We start from the raw sequence: 14,522 nt of genomic DNA, 5'->3' as shown, positions 1-14,522 counted from the left end.
CATAGTGGCTCAGCTGCTTTGGTTAGTGTACTGTAGGGGATCAGACAAGATTTAATTTCTTGCCCTCTAGGAGATGAATATTGTGTATATAACATTGAATATTTGGCTTTTGAAAGTTGTGTGTAGAGATTTAATTGGGGTTCTCATGCAATGTTCATGCCTACAAAATTCCAAGATGCCTTCCAAGAGCTTAGTCTAAACCTATAAGATGGCATAGCTTGCAAAGACATTGCAGGTGCTCGAGGTACTGACAGTGCTTTTCCTGTCTCTCCCCAGAATGCCCTTTGGTTTCTTCTCATCATAACTTATCTGACAAATTGTTATAAAGGTCAAAATCTAAAACAAAGATTCTGATTTTTCTCATAAGATAATCCCCAAGACACAGGTCTGTATAGATGAGATGCCTCCAGACCAAGACCTCGTGCAGAGTAGAGGGATGCAATGAAGAAAGCCACAAAACTGGTTATTCAGGAAAAGAGAACAGAAAACGTGAACTGACAGTAAGGACAACACTGATTCTCAGGAATAAGTATTTATCATGCAGTTTTCCTACAGAACATCAAAGATGAGATTTTTCGGGAAGGCTGAAGCAGTGAAGTCACTGATGGTGTAGAAAACACTCTCTGTTACCTCCTCCCTCTGAACGCTCTGACATCGACCTAAAACGTTTAAGAGCTTGTGCTGCAGCTTGCCGAGAGCACTAAAAGGCAGGCGGAGGTCTATTACCCCACTCTGCCCTAATGGCTCTGTGCTGCCTGGCAGTAATGCACTGCACAGATGGTGTATGTATGATGTACAGACAACAATACCTACTTTTTCACTAGCCTGTGACACCCTGTTAGACACATCCTTGTTGGATAAAGAATTCCTGTTCATACTTACTGTGATTCAAGTGTTTAAACTGCAAAATTAATTGCTATTAGCTACGTTTTATTTCACACAATAATTTAGTTTCCACACAGGTGTCTAAATATAATATATGCTTTATAAAGGACAACAAACTAACATGAGTCATACATGGTCCAGTTTTAGCCTGGAATCAACCTTGAATGATGTGGGGTTTATCCAACTATTTTGTTATTCTGTCCTTTTGTCTGTCAGTGCATGCCCCTCACAACTTTTGAAGGCTTTGCCCATTTGACAAGTCAAGTGGAGAATTGGGATATAAATCTCAAAGACACTATATTCTTTGAAATTTCATGAGAATTCAGAGTAGAAGAGACATCCCAATTAGTGCCTCCCCTAATGTCACCACTAATTTCAGTTTTACTTGAGCCTCTTACTAATTTGGAAAGAGTAATGACATGTCTCTTGACTGGTGGCTTTGCATATGGATGCCAGCCCAGTATACACAGAGCCGGAAAAAGCTACAGGTAACTTTGGAGGAGGGAGAGATGTAGAAGACTTGGTGGAAGCAAACAGAGAAAATGAACATCCCTCCCTAGGCAACCAGGCCTTCTCAGCTATGCTGCTTAAGGAACAGAGTGTTCCTTGTAGGAAAAAAGACACCAACCTGCTTTTACAAGCTTATTTGCCTAAAGCCGAGACGAAGTTGGTATATATCCTAGTATCTTACAGCTGAGAAACTTTTTATTTCCCAAACACATTCACCCTTGTAAGAACAACAAATTCACAAGTTGACTGCATTCCGACTTTTATTCCTCAGTATTATTACACATGACCTAAATCAACATAAACGGGTTTAAGTCATTCCCTCGTTGACTTCTTTCACTCATACTGCCACCTTACAAGTTACCTGACACGGCAGGTTAAAAGCCCGCCCTTTACCACCCTCTCAGCGAGTAGCTAATGGAGCGCTGTCCCCCCGGGACGTCCCTCGGCAGAGGGACGGCGTTCCTGCCCCTCCCGATCCGCAGCTTCTCCTTTTTCGGGTTTCGCTTAACCCTTTCCGGCTCATTTTAGACCCGCACTCCAACCAGGACTTCAGTTTAAGACCTCCTTGCTGTCAGATACTACCCGCACTGCCGTTCCTCTGGAAATCCCCCCCGTTTTACACCCTCCTTTCTGTTTGGCACACGGAGCATCCCTGCTCCCGAGCGGGGCTATCCGACCCGGGGCACTCGCTGCGGACAGCGGCGCTGGGATCGTGTGACACGGAGGGAACCCGCCCGGCCTGCAGCCACTCCGGACGCTGCCAGCCAGGCTCCACAGCCCCACCGCCGGGTTCCTGACACCTCCTCCCCAGGCGCGAACCCGGCCGCCTCTCCCGGGAAAGCTGCCTCGCTTTGCCGCCGCGACTCCGGTCGCTCCGTGCCTCCCCGGGCGGCAGAACGCTGCCATCCCCGGCCTGCGCCCAACCCAGCCCAGCCCAGCCCAGCCCGACCCTCCGCCTCTCTCGCCTCCCGGGGCGTCCCGGCGGGGAGGAGCCCAAGGAGCGCCGGGAGGGGCGGTGCGATCTCGCCGCCGGCTGGGGCTGCCCGGAGCCGCCTCCGCCTTCCCCTTCTTCCCCCGCTGCCTCCGCGGCGCCGGCGGCGGCAGGACCCAGGTGGGAGCGGGGTGGGGCCCGGCTGCGCTGGGGGAGGGCCCGGCCGGTGGCGGCGGCTCCCGGTCGCGAAGGAGGGGCCGGGCGGAGGGAGGGAGGGAAAGAGGCCGGGCTCAACTTGACAGGAGGGAGGGAGCGAGGGAAGGAGACGCGGGTGGCTGCGCTCGCCGGGCGCGGGTGAGTGAGCGGGCGAGCGGCGGCGTTGCGGGCAGGGGAGCGGAGCAGAGCGGGCGGCGGAGCTCGGCGCGCCCGCGGCGGATGGCGGGCGGGCGGCCGGAGCGGGGGGGCGGCGCTCGGCCGCGCCCCGGCGGGCGAGGGGAGAGGCGGGGACACCGGGCGGACACCGGGCGGGCAGTCCCCGGCTCCGCTCCGGGGCTGGCGGCGGCCCGAAGGAAAGTTTCGGGGATGCCGGGGAGATGGTGGCTTCCCATTGCACTCCGTCGCCCGCCCGTGTCCCTGCGCCTCCCCCGCGGAGCCTGGGCGCGCTGCCGCCGCCGCGCAGCCCCGATGGCAGACAAAGCCGCCGCCCCACCTGCCGCCCTGGCCCCCTCCCTGCCCCGGCGGCCCCGGGACCGGGCGGGCTGCCCCGCCGGGCACGGGCGTGCGGAGCCACACTGGCCCGCAGAGCGCCGGCCAACTTATTTTTAGATGTGCCTCCCATCACAATGCGCCTTAAAAATAGCACCGTTCTTATTTAAGGAGTGGGAAAGAAACTGGCTCTGGAGGCCTCGTGGAGCGATGTGGTTTGGGGATTCTTTTTTAAAAAAAGCCATTTTTTTAGAGAAAAAAAAATTGTTTCAGTGGTACAGGCAGCTGTGGGACGGGTTATATCCACAGGTGCACAGAGGATGCTTTCGCTGTGTTTTCATTAAGGTCACCCCTTAAACATGTGAACAAAGGTACTCATGGCGTTCTCCTGCACAGTGTGTCTCCAGTGTGAGACGCGAGGTCTGATGTACATACGCTCCTGATCCATGCAATACTTTTTAGAGGTCACTCGAGCTTTTTTAGCCTGTCCTTCATTTTCTGCCCTGTCACTTCTCTCTGGAACACCTGCAGCATGTGGGTGATGCAGGCTGAAGGAGTGATAATGGGCTGGAAGGATGGGAGCTGTTTATTACTTTGTAGATGACTCTTTTGCTTTTGTTTTAGCTAGTGTATGTCAGCCGACTCTGGTGATGGAACTACCATTAAATAAGTGGGTCTTACTGCACCAAATGTGTAATCATGATTGCTCACAAAGTAGAATTCTGATTTTTATTTAAAAACCCCTACAGATACATGGGATATTTGGGTAAAATGAAGTGTAGATGAAAATGAACAAGTATATCCCCTACAGGGAAAGGAACTTTAAGAAAAAAGCACTGAGTCATAGAGTATTTTAGATTGGAAAGGACCTCTGGATGTTACCTTGTCCTGCCCCAACAGTCAAAGCAGGTCCAGTTGGATAATGTTGCTCAAATGAGTTTTGAGTATCTCCAAGAATGAAGATTACAGTCTCTGTGATCGAGGTGGTGTTGGTGTCTGACCACCTCTGCGATGAATTTTTTTTTTAACCTGTTGGCAATTTCCTGTGTTGCAATTTGTGTTTGCTCTTACCCTGCCGCTGTGCATGTCACATCCATCAATGGGTGATTGTAGTCATGTACACCTGTAGTTTTAGAAGCTAGCAGTAACCATGCAAGTGTTTAGGACCAAAGAACTGATTGTTTCATGGCATCATTCTGAGTATAATTGCTAGATTTTATTCTCGTAAATCACAAATTTATTCTCCCTAAGCATTTGCTTAACATTTCCTATTTTTTTGAATGTGGTTAATAGCAGATTAGCATATTAACATGAATAAACACCTTATAAAGGCTATTACTTAGTGTTTTACTGAAATCAAATAAATGTATTTAATAATTTACTTATCTCTGCATTTGAGGCAGTTTGCTCCCAGCTTTTGCTACAGTCAATTTACCATCAGCAGTGTCAAATAGTCTCTTGGAGTGACAGAGTCTACTCATTTTAATAGAAGGAAAGCTTTTTGGCCTTAGTTGTCATGTAGATTTTCCTCAAGAAGGAATGTGCCTTGAACAATACAGTACAAACTGTTATTACTGAGAAGTTGCCTTTGTACTATGTAGGCATTGTTTAATGCTCTGGAGAAGTCTTGGTTGGTATTTATGATGCTGTTGATGTTGGGAAATGATGTGGGTACTTTTTTTTTAATTTTTTTTGTCCAGCAGGCAGGGTTTAGGCCATGTGGAATAAAAACCTGCATGTTGCCCCCTGTGACATATGACTGCCAGAATTATTTGTTTCTTAATTTGAATAAATTCTTGGATGTTGCTGATAAAAGCAGGGGGACATATTTGTAATGTGACTCATAGTATGTCACTTCTGGATGTGTCTGGGTAAAATTTCAAAATATTAGTATGATGCTTCTTAGTAGCAAATACTTTTGAATAACTGATGCTCTCCATTAGAGCCATATCAAATATTTGATTAGAAGCTGTTTGAATGACTGGCAGCACTGAATTTGATGATATTTAGAGATGTTTGATAAATAATTTAACTTACTTTTCCACATAGCAGCTGCCATTTTATAACGATGGGAACACCTGAGGTACTTACACTCTGGCTTGTACTCATTGTAGTGAGCTTCCATTCAGGAAGAAATCAAATGTATGTTTCGGTTTGGGTTTTTTTGTTTGTTTGTTTGTATTTGGGTTTTGTTTTGGGTGTTTTGGGGGGGAAGGGTGTGGGTTTTTTAGTGTAGTGTTGTTTTATATTATTTTATTTAGTCCTATGTCACTCTTATTTCTCCGGGGACAGCCCCTTGTCGCGGGGGAGAAGCTTGCATGCCCTCATGAGGTTGAGAGCTATGCTGGAGGTGGTTTGTGCCGCCAGTAGGGTCTCCCATGCCAGACAGGTCTCAGCTGAAGGGTCAGACAAAGTGTGTCCACGGGCAGGATGGGCTTGCTAGCCGTCTGGCAACCATCCTAGGAGAAGGACAACTCCAACCCCAAACCCGGGCAGATGGAACTCGTTTAGGCCTGTAAGGCCATCCATCTAAGAGAAGGATACTCTAACCAAACCTACGTCCTGAGGTATTCGCTGTCACCGTCCAAGCTCACTAGGCCGTGGCAGATGAACCTTAGGAGTAAAGGGTGGGGCCAGTTCTGTGCACGCTGTGCCTCACCTAAAAAATCCATTGCGCAGGCTCGAAGGGTTTACCCACATTGCAAAGCCCTGTAGCGACAGGTGAGGGTCGAAAACGGCAGGTGACAGGAAGCAGCTGGAAGCCGCAGACCCAACCGTGCATGCAGGCGGTTCAGGATATGGGTCATTAGAGACTTGACCCCGGAGATGACAGTCTCTTGCGGCAGCATCCTGAATGACCAAGCAGCCTTTTCTAGGGACAGCACTGCTTGCTCCACATGGAGAGGGGCCTAGCAAAGGTGGCCTAAACAAAGCTCATCTCCACACCCGGTTGGATAACCGCGGCCAACCGGCATCTTCCATGCGGTCAAACAAAAACAAAGAGATTTCAAAGGCATACACCTGCCTGCAAAGGTGTGCTCAAACTAACACTCGCATGTTGGAACATCAGAACCATGCTTGATACTGGTGATAGTGGACGTCCTGAGCGTCATTCTGCTCTAATTGCCCACGAACTGTCACGGCTCAACATTGACATTGCTGCTCTCAGTGAAGTTCATCTTCATGAGGAAGGCAGCCTTAAAGAACATGGTGCTGGCTACACACTCTACTGGTCAGGCAAACCCAAAACCGAAAGACACCTTTCAGGAGTTGGCTTCGTGATTAAAAACTCCATTGCCTCCAAACTTGAAAATCTGCCGACAGGTCACTCCGATTGCATTATGTCCTTACGCCTCCCTCTACACAACAAGCAACATGTTGTTCTTTTTAGCGTATATGTCCCAACTCTCTAAGCTGACCCAGCGGAAAAAGACAAATTCTACACAGACCTGCGCCGCCTCACCCAAAATGTTCCTGCAGATGATAAGATCATAATCCTTGGTGACTTCAACGCCAGAGTAGGTAAGAATTCTGAAGCCTGGAAAGGAGTCCTGGGCAAGCATGGCGTTGGAAACTGCAACGACAACGGACGCCTCCCGCTAGAGTTTTGCGCAGAACGGCAGCTCACCATCACCAACACTGTCATTCAACAGAAAGACAGCCTGAAGACAACCTGGATGCATCCTCGATCCAAGCACTGGCACCTCATTGACTATATCTTAGTACAACAGAGAAATGTCAGTGATGTCCGTCATACTCAAGTGATGCCGAGTGCAGAATGTCAAACAGACCACCGCCTTGTGTGCTGCAAACTTAACCTCCACTTCAAGCCCAAACCTAAGAGAGGCGGCATTCCAAGGAGGAGGCTCCAAGTCAGCAATCTTCAAACAGCCACAGTGAGAGACAGCTTCCAGGGAAACCTTCAAACTAGACTTAAAGATAATCTCATAGATCCCTCTCCTGAAGCGCTTTGGCAACATATTAAAAGTTGCATCCTGCAGTCCTCTGAAGAGTCCCTAGGGTTCTCCTCCAAGAAAAACAAAGACTGGTTTGATGAGAACAGTCAAGAGATCCAGGAATTGCTGAAGAAGAAGAGAACTGCTCACCAAGCACACCTTGCTCAGCCATCTTGCCATATAAAAAAAGCCGCCTTTCGTCTTGCATGCAGTAAGCTCCAACAGAAACTTCGAGACATCCAGAACAAATGGTGGCTCGACCTAGCAGAAAAGACACAACTATGCGCAGATTTGGATGACCAAAGAGGATTCTATGAGGCCCTGAAAGCAGTGTACGGACCCACACACCAGGTTCAGAGGCCCCTACTCAGTGCAGATGGTCAACTGCTTCTGACAGATAAAACCTCCATCCTGAACCGATGGTCTGAGCACTTTCAGACTCTCTTCAGTGCCAACCGTGTAGTCCAAGGCTCAGCAATTCAGCACATTACACAACAAGCGGTGAAACATGAATTGGATGCAGCCCCTACTATGGGAGAGATACTCCAGGCCATACAACAGGTGAAAACTGGCAAAGCAGCTGGGGTTGATGGAATTCCACCTGAAATCTGGAAGCATGGAGGTTAAGCACTCCATGCCAAATTCCACGAGCTTGTTGTGCATTGCTGGGAACAAGGGGAACTACCACCAGATCTGCGTGATGCAGTCATCATCACCCTGTACAAGAAGAAAGGAGAAAAATCAGACTGCTCAAATTACCGAGGTGTTACTTTGCTCTCCATTGCTGGTAAAATCCTTGCAAGAATACTTCTGAACAGATTAGTACCCACTATTGCAGAAGATCTACCTGAAAGCCAGTGTGGTTTCAGAGCCAATAGGAGCACCACAGACATGGTGTTTGTTCTCAGACAACTGCAAGAGAAGTGTAGGGAACAGACCGAAGGTCTCTATGTAACCTTCGTTGACCTCACCAAAGCTTTCGACACTGTGAGCAGAAAAGGCCTGTGGCAGATCTTGGAACGTTTAGGATGTCCCCCCAAGTTCCTCAAAATGATCATCCTGCTACATGAGGATCAGCGTGGACAAGTCAGATATGGCGATGCACTCTCTGAACCCTTTCCAATAACCAATGGTGTGAAACAAGGTTGCATTCTTGCACCAACTCTATTCACAATCTTCTTCAGCATGATGCTCCAAAGAGCCACAGCAGACCTCAATGAAGAAAACGGCATCTACATCCGATATCGTACTGATGGAAGCCTCTTCAACCTAAGGCGACTGAAGGCCCACACCAAGACCCTGAATCACCTTGTCCGTGAGCTGCTTTTTGCTGATGATGCCGCCCTCATTGCTCACACAGAAGCAGCTCTGCAGCGCTTAACATCCTGCTTTGCAGAGGCTGCTGAGCTTTTTGGGCTGGAAGTCAGCCTGAAGGAGACGGAAGTTCTCTACCAACCTGCACCTCAAGAAGTCTTCCATCATCCTCACATCACCATAGGCAATTCAGAGCTTAAGTCAGTCTAGCAGTTCACCTATCTGGGAAGTATCATTTCCTCAGACGGTAAGATTGACAAAGAAATAGACAACAGGCTGGCAAAGGCATACAGAGCCTTCGGAAAACTCCATAAAAGAGTCTGGTCTAATAAACACCTGAAGAAAAGTACTAAGATCAGTGTCTACAGAGCCATTGTACTGTCTACTCTTTTATATGGGTCTGAATCCTGGGTCATCTGCCGCCATCACCTGCGGCTTCTCGAACGCTTCCATCAGCGCTGCCTCCGTTCAATCCTAAACATCCACTGGTCTGATTACGTGACCAATGTGTCTGTTCTTGAACAGGCAGGGGTCAGCAGTATCGAGGCCGTGCTGATGAGAACGCAGCTGCACTGGGCAGGGCACGTCTCCAGGATGGAGGATCACCGCCTTCTGAAGATTGTGCTCTATGGTGAACTCGCCACCGGCTGCCGCAAGAGAGGAGCCCCGAAGAAGAGATACAAGGACTCCCTGAAACAACACCTCAGCCTTGGCCATATTGACTGCCACCAATGGTCCACTCTAGCCTCCAATCGGGATTCATGGAGACACACCATTCACGACGCTGCTGCTTCCTTTGAGAATGCACGGAGAGTCAGTCTTGAGGAGAAAAGACAACACAGAAAGAACTGTTCCTTGCCAGTGTCACCTAGGGAGACGTTCCTCTATGCCTTTTGTGACCGGACCTGCCTATCCTGTATCGGCCTTTTTAGCCACCAGCACGCTTGCAGCAAGTGTGGGTAGTGCCCTTCTCAAATCTTCGTTCGTGAAGCCTAGCCATGATGATGATGATGATGATGTCACTCTTAGATATTCTTGACATTTATAAAACTCTTCTGCATGCTCCCTGAACTCTGGATAATGACTTGAGATTTTAAATTTTGCCACTACAAATATTTTAGGGCTTTTACAAGGATAGTTTCTATTTCAAAAGCAGACTGCATAGTCTGTTTACGCTTTTCCCAGTCTGTATTAACCTCCTGCTAGCGTGTTATTACGATAAAATAAATAATGACACATTGCAGTTCCATAAAGTCAAACTTTTTTTGAAGGTGTAAAGGCTTTATTTGATTTCACAGTATTTGAGAATGATTTGCATAGTTTGAAAAACAGTTTATCTTGAACTGTTAAGATCAAAATCTTGGAATAGGAGATCATCCTATATCTGCAAGCAGATCAGGGTAGCAGTGATTCATATAATGAATTTCAGTTTGAATTTGGACAAAAATATAAAACCAGGAATGCACTTGTTAGACTCATGAACAGTTTGCTTATCGTGAGTACAGAAAGGCAGTCACTGGCTTTAACATTATTGTTGTAGGACAGAATTTCATAGTGCAGCTCACATGCTTTCAGTTTTATGGCCTGGAGGGCTGAATGTTGAACTGGCTGTGCTAAATTAAATCTGGGGTCTGTGACAATAACTAATAAAAGATGCTTCAGAGGGAATTGTAAGAACAGATGTGAGAGAATTTGCATCTTCGAGGTGAATCTTGTGCTTTGTAGTTTGGAATTGGCTTAAAACTTGAATAATGTTTAATAGCCTATTCAGCTGTTATTATGCATAATTATGATAATTTTGGACATACTTGTTGCTGATATAAGTAACCAGTTCAGATCTGTGGCTAATTTGGGGGCAGCTTACTTTGTGCAGGTGTTTTATTTGCTTGCTTATTGCCAGATTGTTTATAGACTAAGGCCAAAATTACTTGATCCTTTCCACTGGAATCAATGATTAGGGCGAATGTGACATTCTGGAAAAAGAGGTGCTTCTGCCCACATGCTTGTATTTTGAACTGCAGTGGTGACAACACTCATCTGGGTGTGAAACCTGCCCGGTTGCAGATTCCTTTTCTGTTTGTGTTGGAGCAAGGTCTGGAACAGAAACTGCTTCTCAGAGAATTCATTACCACCAGTTTGTAGGATAGTCTGTGGTGTGTATCTCTCAGCCTCCGCTGTGGACTTGACACAGAGATCATACCTGTACTTGTTAGTTAGGTCTTTTATTTTGGCCTTGGAAAACTTGTGAAGTTCTGTGTTCCAACAGCTGTCCTAGTGAGTATTTAAGTATTTTATATATAAACAGCATCAACAAACAACAAAGAAGTCTAACCTGATACATACTTACCTGAGTCTCCTGAGCTACGAGCTTGACTTATAAATGGGGGGAAATAGCATTATTATCGTACAGTCTGTTTCTAAATAGTGCTCAATCCCATTATTAGCATCATCTTGAATGTGGGATGCTTATCATCTCCCATTTATTATAAGAGCCTGTATCTAAATACTGTTGGATTCTTGATGTTGATGGCTTCTGTTAAGTTGCCTGCTGTGAGTATGCATTTATGAACTTGTTACTCTGTGATAGAATGGCACCAGTCAGTATTATTCAGTGAATATCTGGGAGTCTAAGCATAAATTTCATTATATTATTGCTTAGGAATTTTTTCTGGCTTTCCTGAACTTTATAGATTTCACATGCAGCCCTGTGAAGGGTTTCAAAATGGTGAAATTTTTCAGTACTTACCACAAGCTCCTGACAGGCTCCACACTATGTTTGAGAATTTAGGTGTTTTAACTTTGATGGAAATTGTAGATAGTGCTATTCCAAATTGGTGATCCTTCAGCTTTTGTGTGAAGTGGATGGCTTTACATTTCTCCTTTCAGTGAAGAAATCCATGGTTTACATACATACACCAGACTGGCCCTGAAAGGAGTGCTGTTGCTCCTGCTCAAGGGTTACCTCTCCTAAACTAGAAATCTGTAGGCTGCCTGTGTTAATCCCAGGCCAACTCCACCGGTTGAAGTGATTGGTTGCTAATATTTGTACTAATGTATGATCCAAACCTGTTTTTCACAGAATGCTTTATATTTGCAACACAACACACGTTCTGTTCTGATCGCTGCTTGCATCATTGCTGCAAGCACCAGACTGCTATAGATGGCAGTGTGAGGCTGGAGAAACGATGGGAGAATTTCTGGTGACTACAGTCACAGGAGGTGAGAACTAAATTTAAAATCTGGATTTCTGTCCCTGGTAACTGAAGTTTCTTTCCCAATATAGTCTTGGTAAGAATCATAGCTTTCATTGACTTTTTGTTATGTTACTCACATCAACCAAGAAATCTCCTTAGATGTTTTAGGCAAATGTCTCAAAGTAGAGATAAAAATATAGTAGATGTTTACTCTCATACTTAAGACTCAGGTCTTGGAAATTTGTACTTAAGAAGAAAAAAATTCTCATAAATCTTTCATCATATTTGAAATGAGCTGAAACAAAGCATATGATATTACAAATAGTGTTACTAATGTCTATAAAATATTAGCCCATGCTTCATGGTGGAGCTTTTTATTTTCTTTCAGTTACGCAAGAGCAGAGATAATTAGAGTGCTTTGAAAGGAGTTCAAATACAAGTGTCAGTTGTCATTGTATATGAGTGTTAGGATGTGGGTTTATTTTCTTCTTTGCATCATAGTACCTGGCTTTCTGGGAGCAGCGATTACAAGACCTTCATACCACGCCATGACAGGGCATACAAATTTGGCATGGTGTTCCAAGCTGGAGCACCTCTCTGGAGTAGGATTGGAACTTTTCTGGATACTGTGTGTGTAAGAGAGTGGAAGACATTAACAATGCTATAGGCTGTTTGTTGTTTTCTTCTAAATTAAATAATAGATGTATTCTTATTTAGATGGGACTTGGTTTTCTAAGATAGGCTCTTTGCACAATATTTTCCTGAAAAAGAATCTTTATCTCAACTTGTGGAAGGCTTTATTTGGAAACAGAACACCTCTATTCATTAACTGCTGGACTTTCACTGTGATTCTTGTGTGTCCCTGACAAGCTGTATAAAAACAATACAGTGGAGTTTGGGTGGGGCTTTTTTTTCCAATTAATGAAATCAGCTGCTACATCCTTTTTATTACTTAATATTTTCTTTCAGATGTCTTTACTTAAAATCTAACTCTATGTGAAAAGCAAAAATATTTTTAATAGATGCTATTGTTCTTTGGAAAAAGTGCTGTATACTTTTGTACTTAGGATAAAGGAAATAAAAACTAATGCTTTCAGAAAGCAAACTAATTTTCTTCTACAGTAGAAACAGGCTTCCTTGTTGAGACTGACAGCCTAAGTATTGCTGGGAAAGAGCATGACTTCAGTCTCTCTGCAGGTGATGAAATACCACTGCCCAGAGAGGTGGTGGATTCAGCATCCCTAGAGATTTTTAAACGCAGATTGGATGTGGCGCTGAGTGCCATGATCTAGTAAATGGACTAGAGTTGGACCAAGGGTTGGACTCGATGGTCTTGGAGGTCTTTTCCAACCCAATCGATTCTATGATCATCCGCTCCCAGGGCAGGCCTCCAGCAAGCCTCCTTAGAAAGCCCAGTTCTGACCCTAAACATGGTGTATACAGTACAGAGGAGACAAAACAACACTAACAGCACTAACAGTAAGATTATGCTGTCCCTAACATCAAAAGGAAGCTCAATATTTTCAATGATTGTTGTAGCAGAGGTGAAAAGGTGGAAGTAACCATCTCCGCCTGTTTTCCCCACAGTCTGGGTGCAATTTTTTAATGAGACCCCAGAGGTAACAACCCAAACCAGGACAGGCACACCAGACTGAATATACATTGACAATGAAATTCACTGCTTCTGATGTTATGACAACATAAACATAGTATATTAATAAAGCAATTTTGATCCTTCTCCCTGGTATTAAAGAGAGAATCAAAAAAGGCAAATGGTTCCCCATGTGTTGAAATATGAACAGGCCCAGATACACCATCCACATGAATACATCAAGCAACATGGTAGTCAGGGAGTTTCTGCATCCAAATACACAAAATGAAATGGTGTTTCTGACTTCTCTCTCGTGGCCCCACGTTGGGTGCCAAAAGATGTGCTGGTTTAAAGGCGAACCAGCAGGGGAAATGAACTTACCACGAGAGAGATTATAAGTCAGAGCTAAAATTTAATAATAATATTACAATACATACACTGACACAAAAGGGAAATTGCTTTCAACTCACAAAAACCCAGCAGTATAACCCAGTGTCCTGGGGCACAAACCCAAGGGGGTTTGTTTGCCCTTGTGCTGAGAGCCCCTGTGGCTCCGCCAAATCCAGAGCAAAAGGAAATGAAAAACCTGTTGGTGCAGGCGAGGGCTGTAGTCTGGCTGAGACCGGTGATCTCCTCCTGTCGAGGTCCTGCTGCTCCTCTGGATCTGATAAGAAGTTCCCAAGGTCTTCTTACCCACTACTTATGTACCCTCAGGGAGCATCCAGTCCCTCCCCCTGGGCGGGGACTCACACAATGGGTGATTAACTCTGGGAGCCAGGGGGTATTGAACTGTTGATGGCCCATTAGCAGCTCTGCCCCCCTCAGGCTGGGTGTGAAGGTGATAATGACTCCCTGGGCAGCTGCTGCTAATGGCCCATTGTCCTTGAGGAATGAATAGAGGGGGTAGAATACACAGCTTTGATCACCCCACACACAGTGTTAACTGGTCCCTCCTGCTGAACTAGGACAACTCAATCTCAGGTGTTTTTGTTCCCCCAACAGCCTGATGAGCTTTGAAATAAATTAGAAGGAAAGCTGTATGCTCAGAATTGTTCAGAAATTATGTAGGGGATCTGGTTAATCTATAGATGCACTTTCAACTTTGTTACTATCAAATTAATATTTTCAGTACCTGAAAATTCTACATTTTATATACATAAAAAGCTATAGGCATTGCTCTTTTGGGATATTTGTAGCAATACATGTTCTGAGAAAGAGGTTTTTTGGCTATTAATAGTTTCATTAGACAATATTTATTGGAAGAGTTAAAATAAAAAATAAAATAACATCATCTGCATCTTTCATATTATATTTGCCAATTTCATCTGTCTCCTTATTAACTGTGGTCACCATTACCAGCAAGTGTGTCCTCCTGTCAAGTCTGGAGTTAGTAAAGCTCATTTTCTTCTGTATTTTTATCTTGTGGTTCATCTGAT

General features: G+C 45.4%; 1 protein-coding gene across 2 annotated transcripts in view; it reads left to right on the top strand.

Moving 5' to 3' along the window:
* Nucleotides 1-2,404: 2,404 nt before the first annotated feature.
* FRY (FRY microtubule binding protein) overlaps nt 2,405-14,522 on the top strand; it is a 251,531-nt gene continuing 239,413 nt past the window's right edge. Inside the window, exon 1 of one of the 2 annotated variants that reach the window (XM_071553058.1) lies at nt 2,405-2,506. The gene's annotated coding sequence lies outside the window, so the exon portion shown is untranslated. Of the gene's footprint in view, nt 2,507-2,603; nt 2,681-14,522 lie in introns of those variants that run through there. The other variant, XM_071553050.1, reaches the window with a different exon arrangement.

This window comes from Pithys albifrons, chromosome 1, assembly GCF_047495875.1.
Source record: "Pithys albifrons albifrons isolate INPA30051 chromosome 1, PitAlb_v1, whole genome shotgun sequence".
Classification (NCBI taxonomy): Eukaryota; Metazoa; Chordata; class Aves; order Passeriformes; family Thamnophilidae; genus Pithys; species Pithys albifrons.
The sequence above is the reverse complement of the archived record's forward strand: the minus strand, read 5'-3'. Positions and strand labels throughout refer to the sequence as shown.